This window comes from Nannospalax galili, unplaced genomic scaffold (genome assembly GCF_000622305.1).
Source record: "Nannospalax galili isolate Female #2095 unplaced genomic scaffold, S.galili_v1.0 scaffold2430, whole genome shotgun sequence".
Classification (NCBI taxonomy): Eukaryota; Metazoa; Chordata; class Mammalia; order Rodentia; family Spalacidae; genus Nannospalax; species Nannospalax galili.
In genome coordinates, this window is record NW_008328023.1 from 65,372 (window position 1) to 80,586 (window position 15,215).

General features: G+C 40.1%; 1 protein-coding gene across 1 annotated transcript in view; it reads left to right on the forward strand.

Annotated features, from left to right (window-relative positions):
- LOC103742846 (zinc finger protein 664-like) overlaps positions 1 to 15,215 on the forward strand; it is a gene marked incomplete at its 3' end in the record, with an annotated part of 77,252 nt that overhangs the window by 60,169 nt on the left and 1,868 nt on the right. The gene's annotated exons all lie outside the window — the stretch shown is intronic.

The following is a 15,215-nucleotide window of genomic DNA, read 5'->3' on the forward strand; positions in this document are numbered from 1 at the left end:
TATGGACTATAGAACTCTGACCTAAGTATAACTTTGTTCTATGTGGCAGATGACTAAGTACTAACAAATGCATTTGATAAGAACATATCTACTCCTAATAATAAGCCTAATAATAGTAAGTGTCCTCGTTGATGTATGTAGGAGGAACAGAGATTTGTAACAGTGTTTTAAGGCTTTAGCCTTCTAAACCTCTACTTTAGATCTGTGTTAGAAACCTGTATGAAGGAACCTCCCACTGTAAGCTTTAAGCTGCCATAGGACAAGATGACAAAATAAAAAAAACCGTAGTCTGTGAGTGCCTTGAAGAATGCTGCCTCTTGCAGTGGTCCTGAAGAAATATTTGCTGCAATGTGTCTTATTTTTTCAAATACTTGGGATGGTTCTGGCACCAGCAACACTTCATGTTATCGGAAAACCCAGAATCCTTGCCCACACTTGCCCAAAATACCTGCTTTAGTAGAAATGCTGTTTAAACTTGCTATAATAACCTGAGGGGCACATACACCTCGGTGCTGGAAGTCTTAAACCCATCAAGTGATTACTGCCAAGAGCTGACGTGAGAAATCCTACAAAACCTTCTATGTATTTCTTGTCATTGCCTCATTATCTCTGGAGCAGCTAGCCAGAGTGTGGCCAAGGATAAACTTCCTCTAGTTCCTGAGGATGATTTGATTCTTCTCCCATGTCCAGGTCAGTCTCAGGGTAATTTTTATAGCATTATGTTTTGAACTCCTCATACATATTTATGTGGTTTTGGTTTTTTTTTGTTTTTTTTTTTTTTGAGTTCTTGAGGGGTGGGAGGAATATTTTATTGGTTTATCATACTTTTAGTATTTGGGGGACGGGCTCTGGGCATATGTATTTAGGCTTTTTGTCGGCTTTTCCTGAGTTTTTTATCCCAGATGGTGGAATCCGAAGATGAGGTATCAGGCTGGGCGTCTTTGGGGGTGTCTCAAGAGGACAGAAACCAGACTGGGGTACTAGGTTGAGGGGTAGAGTGTCTTACTAGGTCCAGGTGTGGTCTAAGCCCACAGCAACCCTGCAAAGAGGCTGTGTTCTGCGTCCAGGGCTAGACTGACAACTGGAGCCACTTGGTTGGGATCTTGAGGTGCGTGGGAGGGGCGGGGTTGGGGGTTGCAGTGGGTCTGGGACGGTCAATTGGGCCAGGGGAGTGACCCAAGGAAAGGAGGTGGAGCACGTTCTGTGTGGTTAGAGAAGGGGTGTGGAATGGGCGGGCTCAGATGGGTGACGTAAACAGAATTTCCGGTGGAGTGGGCGGGACCAGAGCAGAGGCCGAGAGGCACCAAAGCCTGGCGGGATCTTGGGGACTTCGGGGCCTAGAAAACTCCACTGAGACCTAGGGAGCACTCCACTCCGGGAGCACGTTCGTTTGGAACTGAAGGCGGACGGAACCGGACCTGTCTCATCGAGATGTGATAATTCACCCCAATCACAAGAGCCACGTGGAGCGGTAGGTACTGAGTGGATGTGGGGCGGGACCAGGAGGGACTGGCGGGTTTAAGGAGAGGAGGCCGAATTTTTCTCAGCAGTTTTATAGTTCCCAAAATAGTGTCATAAAATAATTAGTACACTATTTATTTTTGAGTAGGGTCTCCCTGTAGCCCCAGCTAGCCTGGAACTCCTAATGTATACCAGGCTGGCCTTGAACTCGATCTGCCTGTCTCTGTCTCCTGAGTGCTGGGGTTAAAGGTCTGCACCACGCCTGGCTTCTGTGCACTATTTGAATTAATGTGCTGAAGTTCGCAAATACGGCAGAGTGATGTCGAGTGTAAAGGAATTACTTCAAGTCAATGGTCCCTCACCTTGCTGTTGAGGCAAAACCAACGCTCATCCATACGTTCTGACTTCCATGTTCTACTTTTCTCTATCTAAGGGAGTTCCGTTTGGACCCGGATTCTTGCCATCTCTATAGAGCTTATTAGAATTAGTCACAGAAGGAATGATTCTAGATTGTATTGAATCAGAACATACATTTTAGCGGACATCCTGTTATAGTTGTAAACATTAACATTGAAGAAGTAAATTTGTAATTCACCATTAATGTTCCATCTGCAATATGTAGTTTATCATGGGAATCCATCACTAAAATGCATACTTTTCTTTTGTGGTCTTAATTTTAGATCCTCTAGTCCATAGAAACAGTACACATGCTGAATACGGGTGTATCATGCCATACCATTTCCACAGTTAGAAAAGGCATTAGAGAATATGGCAATATGGAAAAGCTTCTGTAGAATAGTTATGATCACACCCTACATCAGAAAATGCCTCTCAATTTCTTTGATCTCCTTGATTCAAGGAAAGCAATCTGCTGGGCACACATGGTAAAACTGTTATTGTTCATTTCAGGGGATTTTGACATTTAGTACTGTGGCTGTGATCTTGTCACAAGAGGAAAGGGAATTCCTAGATCCTGCTCAGAGCACTTTGTACAGAGAACTGATGCTGGAGAATTACAGCTGTCTTCTTTTTGTTGGTGAGAATATTTTTCTTACAGAATTTGTTATGCGTACTAGAGTTCTATGGAGAACTACTGTGTGTGTGTGTGTGTGTGTGTGTGTGTGTGTGTGTGTGTGTATGCTGTGTGTGTTAACTTTGTGTGAATGAGTCTCACATCTCATAAAGTGAAATTCTTAGAGTAGAAAAGAACACTTTAATGTAATTTTGTCTATTCTCATGTTTGTCCTTTGGGAGGGGTTGTGCTTCTTTCATTTTGTTCCATGGCCAATTCAGAAACTTTATAGCATATAATATTGTCACCCAATCTCAAATTTCCGTTTCCAACCTGGAGTTTGGACTGAGATGTAATTAGAGGTGGAACACTCGTTATGCAACCTGAAGATGCTCTGTAAATATCAGTGTTCTGACGGAATATTCCAATTGGAGAGTCATTGGTAGAATTCTCTGTTTTGTTCTCTATTTATTGGGTGAACTACTGTGTTAGAAATCCAGCTCCTTTCTAAGTACTCACATCATGAACCACCCAGCACAGGCATACAAAGGTGCTAGAGCACTTGGTGTCTTGTGCACTAAGCTGTGAGCACCTGGAATCGTGGGGATGATGGTGATGTCCTGAAACACACTGAAGAGGCAGGTGGCCCTGCACACTTTATTAGTGTGGCAAAGTTTATCATCAATTATTTGAAATTACATTTGTGAGACATGGAGTCAGATACCCATAAATTAAAATGCAATATTGTAGGATAGATTCTACCTATTAAAATTAATTTTTAAAAAATGTTTTATTTGCTTTTTTATTTTATGTGTATGAGTGTATTTCCTGATGTGTGTAAAGGTGCCTAGAAGAGGGCATTGAAACCCCTGGAACTGGAGTTACAGGTGGTTATTAACTGCCACGTGGGTGCTGGGAACAGAATCTGGGTCCTCTACGAGAACAACCATTGCTCTTAACTATTGAACCATCTCTCCAGTCCTGTAATATTTATTTTTGGTGAAGAAGAATAGGTATTTAGGAGATGCAATGTGATATTTTCTTCTCTACATGCATTTTTGAAATTGACTATTAAATTAACACAACACTTCATGTATTCACATTTTAAAATGTATATACTGGCAAAAATGTTACAAGATAGTTTTGAGATTGAAAACTGCCTATAAGCCTAATTATTATAAAGTGACTGGTCCTTCAGTATTGTGTGTGAAATTTCAAGAATTTGAGACTCTTAACTTCAACTAAAGCCCTCCCAAATCATCAGGAGAGGTTTTTTTTCAGTCTATCCTACTCTCTTTGAAACTCAGGTGCCCACCCAAATGTCCCTCAGCCTGTGAAGGCATCTCGTAAATGTGGTCCATTTATAAAACGGAGTTCTACTCAGTGGTGAAGGAAAAGGAAACCAAGGAACTTGCAGGTAAGTGGACGGAACTGGAAATGGCTGGACTAAGTGAGGGAAGACAGATGCCAAAAAACAAGCCACAGGTGTTCTTTCTCCGGTGTGGCTTCATCCACCAAATTCTGAATACACACTCAGCGGAAGTGAATTCAATATCAGCTAGAGATATATTCACTCCCTAATTATGGCAGCACTGTTTGAAGAATAGGGAATCTACTGAAATGTCCATTAATGAATTAAAGATTTACTGAACTGTGATATTTCTAAAAAATACGTCATAATTCCATCATAGAAAAGAGTGGAATCTTCTCATACTTGAGAACAGAATTGATCTGGTGGACACTGTATCAGGTAAAGGAAGTTGAGACACAAGCACTACATGATCTCAGTCATAAGAGAAACAGAAAAAGAAAAGGTAGATGACAGATGTTGAAGGTACATTTGCAGTTTGAAGTGAATGGGGAGAATGTGGGGTAAATAACAGACACAGTGTCATGGCTTCATGGCTTAACTTACTTCTACTGTTCTATGGTACAACAAGATAAGTAAAAGAATCCAAGTATCAATGATATGTCATAAATATGTAAAATATGGTGTCATCAGACAATGATGGTTTCATTTTTATTGTTATTTATTTATTTTATTTCATGGATCAAAGTGTTGTGCTTGGATGTATGTAAGTGCATCCACGGGACCAATGTCTGTGGAGCTGGAAGACAGTGTGGGAACCCCTGGAATGGCTGTTAAGTATAGTAGGTGCTGCAAACTGAACTCAGGTCCTGTGCAAGAGCAGCCAGTATTCTTGGCCTCCAAACCATCTCTCTAGCCCCAAGAATAGAGTTTTAAAACTCACAATGAACTACTCCTGTATTTTTGCCTTGTCATCAGAGTTCTCTCAGGGTCTCTTGTACTATCAAGCAAACCATATAACATATCTTTATGTGCATTTATTATTTTCATGGGGGGTAGGAGAGAGGAGTAACAGGAATGAGTACCCAGTGCCTAGCTCCATGCCTCCAACACCGAGGCTCAGAGCCTGCCATATCACACCACCCCACACCCATAGTCACCTCTAGAATTCCCTCACACCTCAGGCCAGAAATCTTACCCTAGGTCCATAGGTGTCTGGCCATTCTGTCCTTGAGCTGCTGCTCAAGGCTGCCACCCACGCATTTCCACATGGCTCACAGCTTCTGTTCCAAGATGGCTCCCAGCAGCTCCTCAGTAGTCCACACTCTGTGGCAGGCCCCGCCCCTTGGAGGAACTAGCCAATTGGAAGACAAGCCTTTAATTGAAAACTCTCCCTTGTGCCTCCCCCACAGGTTCTGTCTATGAAGTTCAGTAGAAGCATCAGTGCTGTTTCATTAACAGTCACAGGCAGAAGACAGTGAGGCTGGGGGTCAGCTGCCAGTGCTTCTGAAGGAAAGCTTAGTGTAGCCTCTATTCCAAAGGATGAAAACCGTGTTACTCCGCCTTGTTTAGGTAAGGAGGTGAGGCGGCTACATTCTCATGATGTAGTAGGAATTCTTGATCTTGCTGGCAGGGCGGCCACTGGAAGGCAGGAAACAGAAACTTCTATGGGATCTCCATGTTGAGCTCTTTCTTCCTGGGCATCTACTGTGATGGCAGACAGTGAGAATGGCCTGCTTTGTTTTCTGAGATGCTTCTTCCTCTTGTTATGTTGGCAGGTGAAGTGGAATTTCAGTGAACTGAAAGGAAGTTTCTCAAAAGAAAGAGAAGACAGTTTATGTAAGATTGCCTGGAAAGGAAACTCACAGAAGGAGGAGAGGGATGGCTTCTTTTCAGGTAAATTCATCCAAGGGCCTGGTCCACATATACTTTCTTTCTCTAAATGTTTGGTATTTTGAGCTTGTAATCTTTTCTGATCTTGAAATTAGCTATGTAAACCAGGCTAGCCTGACTCTCACAGAAATCTTCATGCCTCTTCCTCTGGAGTTCTGGGAGTAAAAGCCTGCTCCACCATGCCTGGGCCACAGTAGCTCTCTTCATATGGATCACCTATGTAGCATGTCCACCTCTCCATTTTGTCCTCCAATGCTTATTTTTTCCAGACTAATCTAATGAATTCATTAACAACCATCTCAAAAATTCTTCTGATGTGATAGGTGAAACTTCAAACTTTTGTCTTAACTTCCTAAGGAGGATGGACTTGGGTCCTCGTATGTCACTGTGTTGTGGTTTCAACTGTACATAAAACTTATAGTTTTATTTTTTTGGGTATTGTATTACATCCTCAACATTTAATCTGACCAACATCACAGGCCTGATGGAATGTTTTTCTGGCTTTGCTGATGCCTGTATTCACTTGGTTGAGGTGTTTTGCACCAAATCCCAGACTTTCACATCATATTCTTTAATTTATTAGGAATAAGTTTTCTTCTGGTAGTTTACAGAGTGAAGCACTAATTTATTAGGAATAAGTTTTCTTCTGGTAGTTTACAGAGTGAAGTACATGAATCATGGCATTTACTGCAGAATCCCCCCTTTCATCAGTGCAGTTTCCTTCCTTTCTTTGGAGGAAGAAACTTTCTTGTTTGTTTCCTACATATTGAGTTTTCCTGGTGGGATTCTGAAGCCTCGTTCTCTCTGTTGCTATTTCTACTTCACATTCCATCACAGCTCTGCCTCCACTACTGGTTCTTTAACCTGCAGAAAGAGTTCTGTTTACTAATTGTTGCACAGGTGCAGTTGCCAGATTTGGAAGCATTTGTGTTTCCAGCATCGACATTGTGAAGTAAGTGTGGGCTCTTGTTTTGATGACTCTTTGGCGAGGAGCCAGTTCTCAAATTCTCCTAATGTGGTGTGCATAAGTCAGCCAGTGTGAGCCTTCTAGGTAAATTTTAGGTAGGTAAGTGAGGATAAAACAAGAAATTACTATAGAAGTATTCTTAGAATAATTATGCACTGATGTTTCTGTACTTTCTACAGTACATGCAGGGTATAGGATTTTCTTTACAAAGGTTGTGTCTTCCTGCTGTGGAGGGAGAATACACATAGTTATTTATCTTCCACCATGTTCCACTAGTGCTCTTGGAGAAAGTGTCTTTTGTGGCTGGGTCAATGGCCTCACTGCAAAATCTGTTAGGAAAGGGTTAAGTCAGGCCCAGTCACAGGTCATGTTAAGGTAAAAATCTATGTTTTAGCTATGCCTACAGTGCATGGTTATAAGCAGACATCAGATTGAATTCATGAAAAGACATATATCAGTGTGACTTTACATCAGATAAACATGTAAAACTGATCTTGTGTGCTACAAATATAGGAGGGAAATGGTATTCCTATGCTGAGGGCTTAATTTCTGTGCTATGCTCCTTAACATCATAATCTTCATAAAAATTTGGAGGGCCTGATGCTATTCTTTTTTACACAGATTTAGCAAGTAGATTATAGTTACTAGATTAAGAAATATCCTTTTGAATAATTCAGATTTATCATCTAATTCAGAAGTCATTTACTCGTTATCTCTTTCTTTCTTGGGTCCAGTACCCTGTTTGAGTGCACATGGTCTCATTGACATTTTTTATTTTAGGATCCATTGACATTCAAGGATGTGTCCATAGATTTCTCCCAGGAGGAGTGGGAATGCCTAGACTCTGCTCAGAGGGCTTTGTACAGGGAGGTGATGTTGGAGAACTACAGCAATCTGGTGTCTGTAGGTGAGGAGATTTTTCTATCAGTATTTCTTACTAGTCTCCATCCTTTGATAGACAACAGTCTACTTTGTAGATACATTAGTTTTACTGTGTACATCTTAGATTCCTTACAAATTAATGTTTTGGGAATGTCTAGGCATAATAGAGGAATTATTATTTTATTATAGAGCAATTATTATTATTCATTATTTTTAGAGTTCATTTCAGCCATCCATTAGTACATAATACTGTAGCCAGACTCTTAAGGTTCCATTTTTATAGCTGCATTTTGAATCAGTGATAGAACTCAGCATATGAAAACTGAAAATTTTCCAATGCATTCTCATGAGTCTGCCAGAAAAGAAAAATTGGGAAATTATTTGGAGAGTCATCTATTTTTTCTCTATATTCCCAGTGGAGCACAGTGCTGTGTTAGAAATCCCGTACTTTCTCACGAATCCAGTATGCTCATGTGCCTCTTTCTCATACACAGGTCTTGCTGTGTGTAAGCCTGTTCTGGTCTCCTGTCTTGAGCAAACCAAAGAGCCCTGCAATGTGAAGAGAGGGGAGACTGTAGCCAACCAGGTAGGTTTGAGTATATGAAGGGGGGCCCAGGTGAGAGGTCCTAAGTGAAGAGGGATAAAGACATGAGAATGGTTTTGCCATAGTCTGTTTCACTAGAAAGAGATTTTGATAATTAAAGTTACAGCAGTTTCATCCAGCTTTGTCCTGTGGTTCATGTCAAATGACTTCTTTCACTTCACAAGAATTATGTGGGAATTAGTAGTATGCAAACACCACTTGATTTAATTATTTAAGTTTTCCTTATCTCCCATGTCGCAGTTCTTGCCAATGCAAGCTAATAGCTTCTTTTCCTGTGTTCTTCCTACAATACATTTTTAATGTGTATTTTTTATTCACTTTTTTGCATTTCATAACAAAAATTTTAATCATCTCTATACCCCCTACCTAATCTGATCCCCCCATATACCCCCCTCCAGATGCATTCTGTGACATACAGTAAGGCCCATAGAGTCAAGTTTTTAACCTATCATGAAATTAGTAAATTTCGTGTCTTTCATCTTGTTCCTCCTTTGGTAATGATTGTGCCCTTCTGAGTCCTTGTGATTTTTCATTGTTGTACAATTACTAATGTATTTCTCCCAAAAATGATTGCAAGACTTTGACGAGAATCACATAGAATATTTATAAAGCATGAAATTCTATATTCTCTTCCCATTTTAAATAAGAACATGTTAAATATGTGTGGCTGTCCGCATGGCATTTGGGATTCCTCTGTTTTCTACCTACTACTGATGTCTATTTTGAAGTTTAGTCTGAAAAGAGATTGTGAAATGTTAACCTTGTGTAATATTTAAGGTAATCTATTGTCCAGTTCAGTTTTGCAAGTGTTCTTTGATTTTGGAAATTTGCACATCCTCCTGCATGCAAGTCAGTCCAGGCATCTGTGGGATCCATGCTTTCTCATGCTGCTCATAGGCTTGTTCATTCATAATCTTTCGGACTTCAGTATTCTTCACAGATAGGAGCCTGTTCACAGAGCCGTGGTTTGGAGGCTGGGTCTCTTTCAGGCACCTTCCTTCTCTCTATAATTCTCATCAGCCTTGAGATGAGATTTCTTATGCCATGACCTTCCTTCTCATGGCTCAGTCTTATCATTGTTCGTTATTCTCTGAGCTCCGTGGATACTGGACTGAAACCTCTAAAGATGGGGCCAAAGTATAATGTTTTATCTGCTGAATAATTTTTGTCAGTTGTAGATCAGATGAAAACAATCCACAATGGACTATGCAGTTATATGAGATAAAATAGATAAAATTCAGTTTTGAATTTGAAATAAGCTAAAAAGATAGAGATTACCTTAGTTGCAGGGCGTGGTGGTGTATGCCTGTAATCCCAGCACTTGGGAGGGAGAGGCAGGTGGATCTCTGTGAGTTTGAGGCCAGCCTCTCTAACTAGTGAGTTCCAAGAGGGCTGGGGCTATAGGGAAATTAACAAGAGAATGGATATAATGTGCTCTGATCAAAGAATTCTAATAATGAGAAGGACTGTGTGTGTTCACTACATAGCATGAGTCAAGTACAGTGTGTCTACTCTTCAAACATCATGATGCAAATCAGAAATTCATAGCACATTTCACAAAACAAATAAGTTATTATAATCAAAGTGTCAACTCTCATAATCTAGGGACTCTTTTCACCTTGGGGAATGTGACATGAGAGAATGATGCAAAATCATTGAACTAACCTAACCTGTTCTCGGGTATTTGCTACTCTGGGTTTGTGACTGTGTTCTTCCTGTAGAAGATTTATGTACTTACGTTTGAGACCTTATATCTTGCCTCCTGACTCTTTAAAATTGTTTTTATTTATTTGTTTTTATATTATGTGTATGTCCAGGATAGCTGTAGTGTCAAGCTGACAGCCTGGGTTGAGGGATCCTCAGTTGGGAAATTGCCTCCATTGGACTAACCTGTGGCCATGTCTGTGGGACATCTTGATTATGGAGTGATGTGGGAGAGTCTTGCCCTCTGGGGGTGGTGACACCCTTGGCAGGTGGGCCTATACTGTATGAGAATGCACGTTGAGCAGGGGCCAGGGGAGCAGGAGCAAGCCAGTAAGCAGTGTTCCTCCATGGCCTGTGCTCCATCTCTACCCCCAGGTTCCTGCCTGAGTTCCTACCTCCGACTCTCTGATGAACTGTGAGCCAGGAGATCTAAGATAAAATGAACCTTTTTCTCCCTACATTGGTATTGGTCAAAGTATTTTGTCACAGCAATGGAGAAACAAACTAGAACTAAATTGGTACCAGAGAGTCCAGCATTGCTGTGACAGTCCTGATCTTGGTGTTTTTAGGGAGATCGTGGAAGCGTTTGGAATTCTGGGCTGGAAAAGCCATTGAGTGCTTAGAGTTTCTTGCTGTGGAGCTTAGAACAGTTACGCTGAAAGAGTTGTAGACAATGGAGGCCTGGCTTGTGAAGCTTTAAAGGGAAGTGGGAACTATCAGGGCTGTTTGTGTGATCTCTTGAATTGAGAACCTGTGGTTTCTGGTTGGCTGGGCCTGAAGGATCAGCCATAATTTAGAGACTGAAGTTAAACCTTTGCTTCATGGGGACAATTGATGCTGGTTAGCAGGGTCTGAAAAATCAGCGGTAAGTAAAAAGCATCACTTTGACAAAATCTTTTGGAAAGTATTTCCTTGAGATCAGTATAGAATCTGTAATCCAGAGGGAGCCAGTGACTCCATCTCAAGCTGGAAGCAGGACTTGGTAATGTGTAATTGTCTCCTGCATGGTTCTGGTATTTAAAGTGTGATGGTATCACAGAGAGCAGCTGAGCCTTGGTACCCTGACAGTCCAGAAAAAGCCATTGGTGGAAGTGCAGCCTCAGTTGCAGTGAAGATCCCAAGATTAAAGGGGTCATGGAGACAGTCTGATGCTTTACACCCCTAGATGCCAGAAGAAGCCATTGGTGAAGGTGCAGCCTCAGTTTCAGTGGAGACCCCAGGTTTTTGGAGATGCCAGGACTACCACCAAGGGCAGCAGCAGGTGTGGAATGGAGCAGGCCTGGCTGTGTGAGATGAGCTGGGTATGCTGTGGACAGCCGAGTCAGAGAAGTGGAGCTGCCAAAACCCTTTGGAGCCCAGATCATGAGCAAATCTCAGATGTGCAGCCTTGAGCTGCTTTCCTGGACTTAGGTTTTGCTTAGGTGTGCCTCATTCTTCCCTTTTGATATAAGACAATACTTGTTTTAGATTTTACAGGAGCCCAAAGTTAAGAGACTTTTAAAAGAGTCTGTGAACTTTTAAATGTTTAGTTTGTTTGTTTTTGTTTTTTGTCTTTTTGAGACAGGATCCCCCTGTGTTAGATTTTTTTAAAGGACTGTTTTGCTTTTAAGGTTGTACTTTCTTATAATGATACTAATTTTAACATCATATCTTTGGGATAAGAAATGGAAAGGTTGTGATTTAATAGTGATGTGTTTGTGTGAAGTTGACAAGGGGTCAGTAGTGCTGGATAGCTTTAGTGTCACTTTGACATATCTGGATTGAGGGATCCTCACTTGAAGAATTGTCTCCATTGGACTTGCCTGTGATCATATCTGTGGGGCATCTTCTTGATTGTGGAGTGAGGTGGGAGGGTCCAGCCCACTGTGGGTGGTGACATCCCTGGGCAGGTGGGCCTATGTTGCATAAGAAAGTATGTTGAGCAGGGGCCAGGTGAACAAGCCAGATAGCAGCGTTCCTCTATGGCCTATTCTCCAGGTTCCTGCCCTGAGTTCCTACCTTGGACTCCCTGATGAGCTGTGCCTGGGAGATTTAAGCTCAGTAATGGGATTTCTAATAATGCCATTCAAATATTATATTCTTTCCTCATATTCACCCTATAAGTGAAATAATGTTTGCAGAAGGGGGAAAATATCTGTTTATGTGTATTCAACTATCTCAGGCACTCAAGTGGAATAGTAAAGTCACAGAATTTTCTTTTAATTCAACAGTTTTTTCCTTTTAACTTAAAAAAGTTATAAATTTGTTTAATTATCTTAGAAAATTTTCGATATACTTGATTACACTGATATTAATTTTACCAACCAATGAAATTATTCAATGCAAGTTGCTGCTAAGACTACAAATTGACAGCTGTGAGGGTGCTTGCCTTTATTCCCAGTACTAGGGAGGCAGAGGCAGGTGGATCTCTGTGAGATCAAAGAAAGCCTGTTCTACATAGTGAATGCCAGGCCAACTGGGGCTACAGAGAAACCCCTTCTCAAATAAACTAGAAACAATAGAGTAAGAATGCATAGAACACTATAAATGTCCCACATGACTCTTCCCATTCAATACTTGACTCATCTCTCAGTTTTCCACCTTCAACGGCCTTTTTTTTTTTTTTTTAAATGTCTATTGAGTGTATTGCCTGCATGTAGGTGAGTGCGCCCTTGTTGTGCAATGCCACAGAGGTCAGAGAGGGCTTCGGATTCCCCTGGAACTGGAGTTCAGGATGGTTCGTAGCCACCATGTGGGCGCTGGGAATCGAACCTGGCTCCTCTGCAAGAGCAGTCAGTGCTCTTAACCACTGAGCCATTTCTCCAGCCCCTCAGCATACTTTTGGAAAGTTGTATTAATCATTTGAAAATTTCATGCACGCACCAATGTATCTTTTCCCAATATAGGAAATTTTGTTTTCATGTGCCTAGTATTCTATGGGTTCAATTTCTTTTCTTTTTTATTCAATTAAAAAAATTTCATCTCGTATATGTTGATTGTATTTAGATACTCTCCCCTATCTGCACTTCATTTACTACCGCTAAACATCAACCCATTTAATACGGGGCAAGGAGCCGAACAAGCTGTTCTCCAAGGACGAAATATAAATGTCTGAGATTTTCTTTTAAAATGTTCTATGTCAGTAGTGATAAGGGTAATTTAAAACCATTTTGAGATTTATTATCCACTCACCACGGATAACATCCAAAAAACAAAGAACAAGCCAGTGTGGTGACACATGCCTTTATTCCCAGAATGAAGAGAGGGCCTGGGCACAAATTCCACATTGGTCCTGAGCTGTTGGTAATTGATAGGTGCTGGGAGGGAGTCAGGGTTCTTCAAGGGTGAGGCCCCAGGTATGTCGGCTTCTCCCCATGGATGGCCCCGTATTCAAGTGTTTATGTTCAGTTCAGTGCAAATTTTATTTGTGTAAAAAATAAACTAAAAACATAATCAAAGAACAAACTATTGTGTAGGTTGTGAAGGGATGGATTTGCGATGACTTCTAGCCGTGGAGGTGAATGCAATAAAAGTACTTTCTTTGAAATTCTCATAAAACTAATAAAAAGTGTGGGAATTTTTTAAAAAGTATATCACATACCATTATCAGTCCTCCTCCATTTAAATGCTCACACATATAATACACAAATTCAAACCTAAATATTGATACATGGACAATATCTGACTTTGTATGTAACTGTAGTTTTTGTTTGTATTTCAAATATGGTGTTAAGTGACTGAAAAAAAAATATTTGTGAGATACCAGTAGTGATCCCATCTAGAGTTGGGCTGTCATTCCTTGAAGACACTGAAATGCTGCTTCCGTGTCTTTATTTTGCATTTAATATCAACAGGTCAAAAAGGAATTCATTCATTTCTTCTGGATCCATTTTTAAAATTTTTTTGAGCATGCATCGATTCTCCCTTAATGACAGTTTCTATTTCACTGAAGTCTCTTTTAAGAACTCCTTCTCACCTGTATTTTATTAATTTGTTTTTACTACCGCTTTTTTTGATTCCCTTGTCCAGTCTTTGGTCAGTTTTTATCAATGGGTAAAGTGATGGATTTCACGTATTGTTTTATATTCTGTCTTCTTTTTTCTTTTCTATGGGTTATTTCTCACCATCTAATGCACTGTGTTTAGCTTCTTCATTCAGGAGAAAATTGGATTCCATTTTTATGTTATTTTTTTTTCACACCTGTATTTGAGGTCATGATTTTTATCCATAAAATTTTTTCTTCAAAGAAGAAATTTGTAGGATTTTGAAAATTCCCATCTTGGTTATAACAATGACCCAAAATTCATTCAAATGAAATTTGCTCAATAAACAAGTATTTCCACAGACTTTCATTTCTTTTCTACTTTGTGGTTTTCTTCCACTATTACTTGAAAATACAGGATCATTTTTTATTTTTTCTGAATCAGCTGAATTCCTTTAGCTTGCCAGAGACTGCACTCTCTGAGCCAATTTAGAGAATGCTGCACTGAGTGGCAAGGCATGGGCATTTTTGTAACTAAAATTGACTTGCAGAGGAGGTATCTGTTAAAAGTGATGGAGGAAGGAGGTCATTTGAAGAAATGTACCAATTTATGGCAAGCTAGCCATCACTTCAGAATTCATGGGAACAAACAGTATACTCAGAGAAGAAAAGCACTTGCATTCATGGGAACAGAAGTCAGAATACAATTGTAAAGAGTAACTGATGAACACACCATGCCCCAGAAGGAATCCACCATCAGCAACACATAAAACAATGTAAGGCCAATATTAATGTTAATAAATACTAATTTTTAAAATTAGTTTTATACTTAATAATTAATACTAACCAACAATTCTAAAAGCCAAAACACCAGCAAAATCATATTGAATAAAAAATGCTCTCACAATAATATAAATGAAAATAGCCTCAAGTCACCACTTATAACACAGAGTCAAGAAGAGTGGGTTCAAAGTCAGATTGAACTATCTCTTCTGTCCAAGAAATACACTTACTGACAATGATATCCAGAAACCTACAATTAATTATGGAAAACAAAGGACCAGCTGAAAGAATATACATTTTCCCAAAATTTGGAGCAAACAACCTCAAGATGTGAGTTACTTTATAGATGAACAGGCTTTCAATGATATCCAAAGATTGTTAGAAGAAGAATAAAAAAATTTCAGATTTCATAGAAATTATTCTAGCAAAGATCACAGCATGGGTTGCAAAGCCAGCATCATCTAAAACAAATGGTGTTAAAAATTGACTGAACTGCTTGCTTGCCCACTACAGGAACAAACGTGGCTGCTTGTCTTTGAGTAAATCTTGTACCAAGGACTTTACTTTTAGGACTTAACCTTTAATATGTTCACTTTCAGTACAACAAATGTATTTTTACATTATTTCACACTGTTTTTC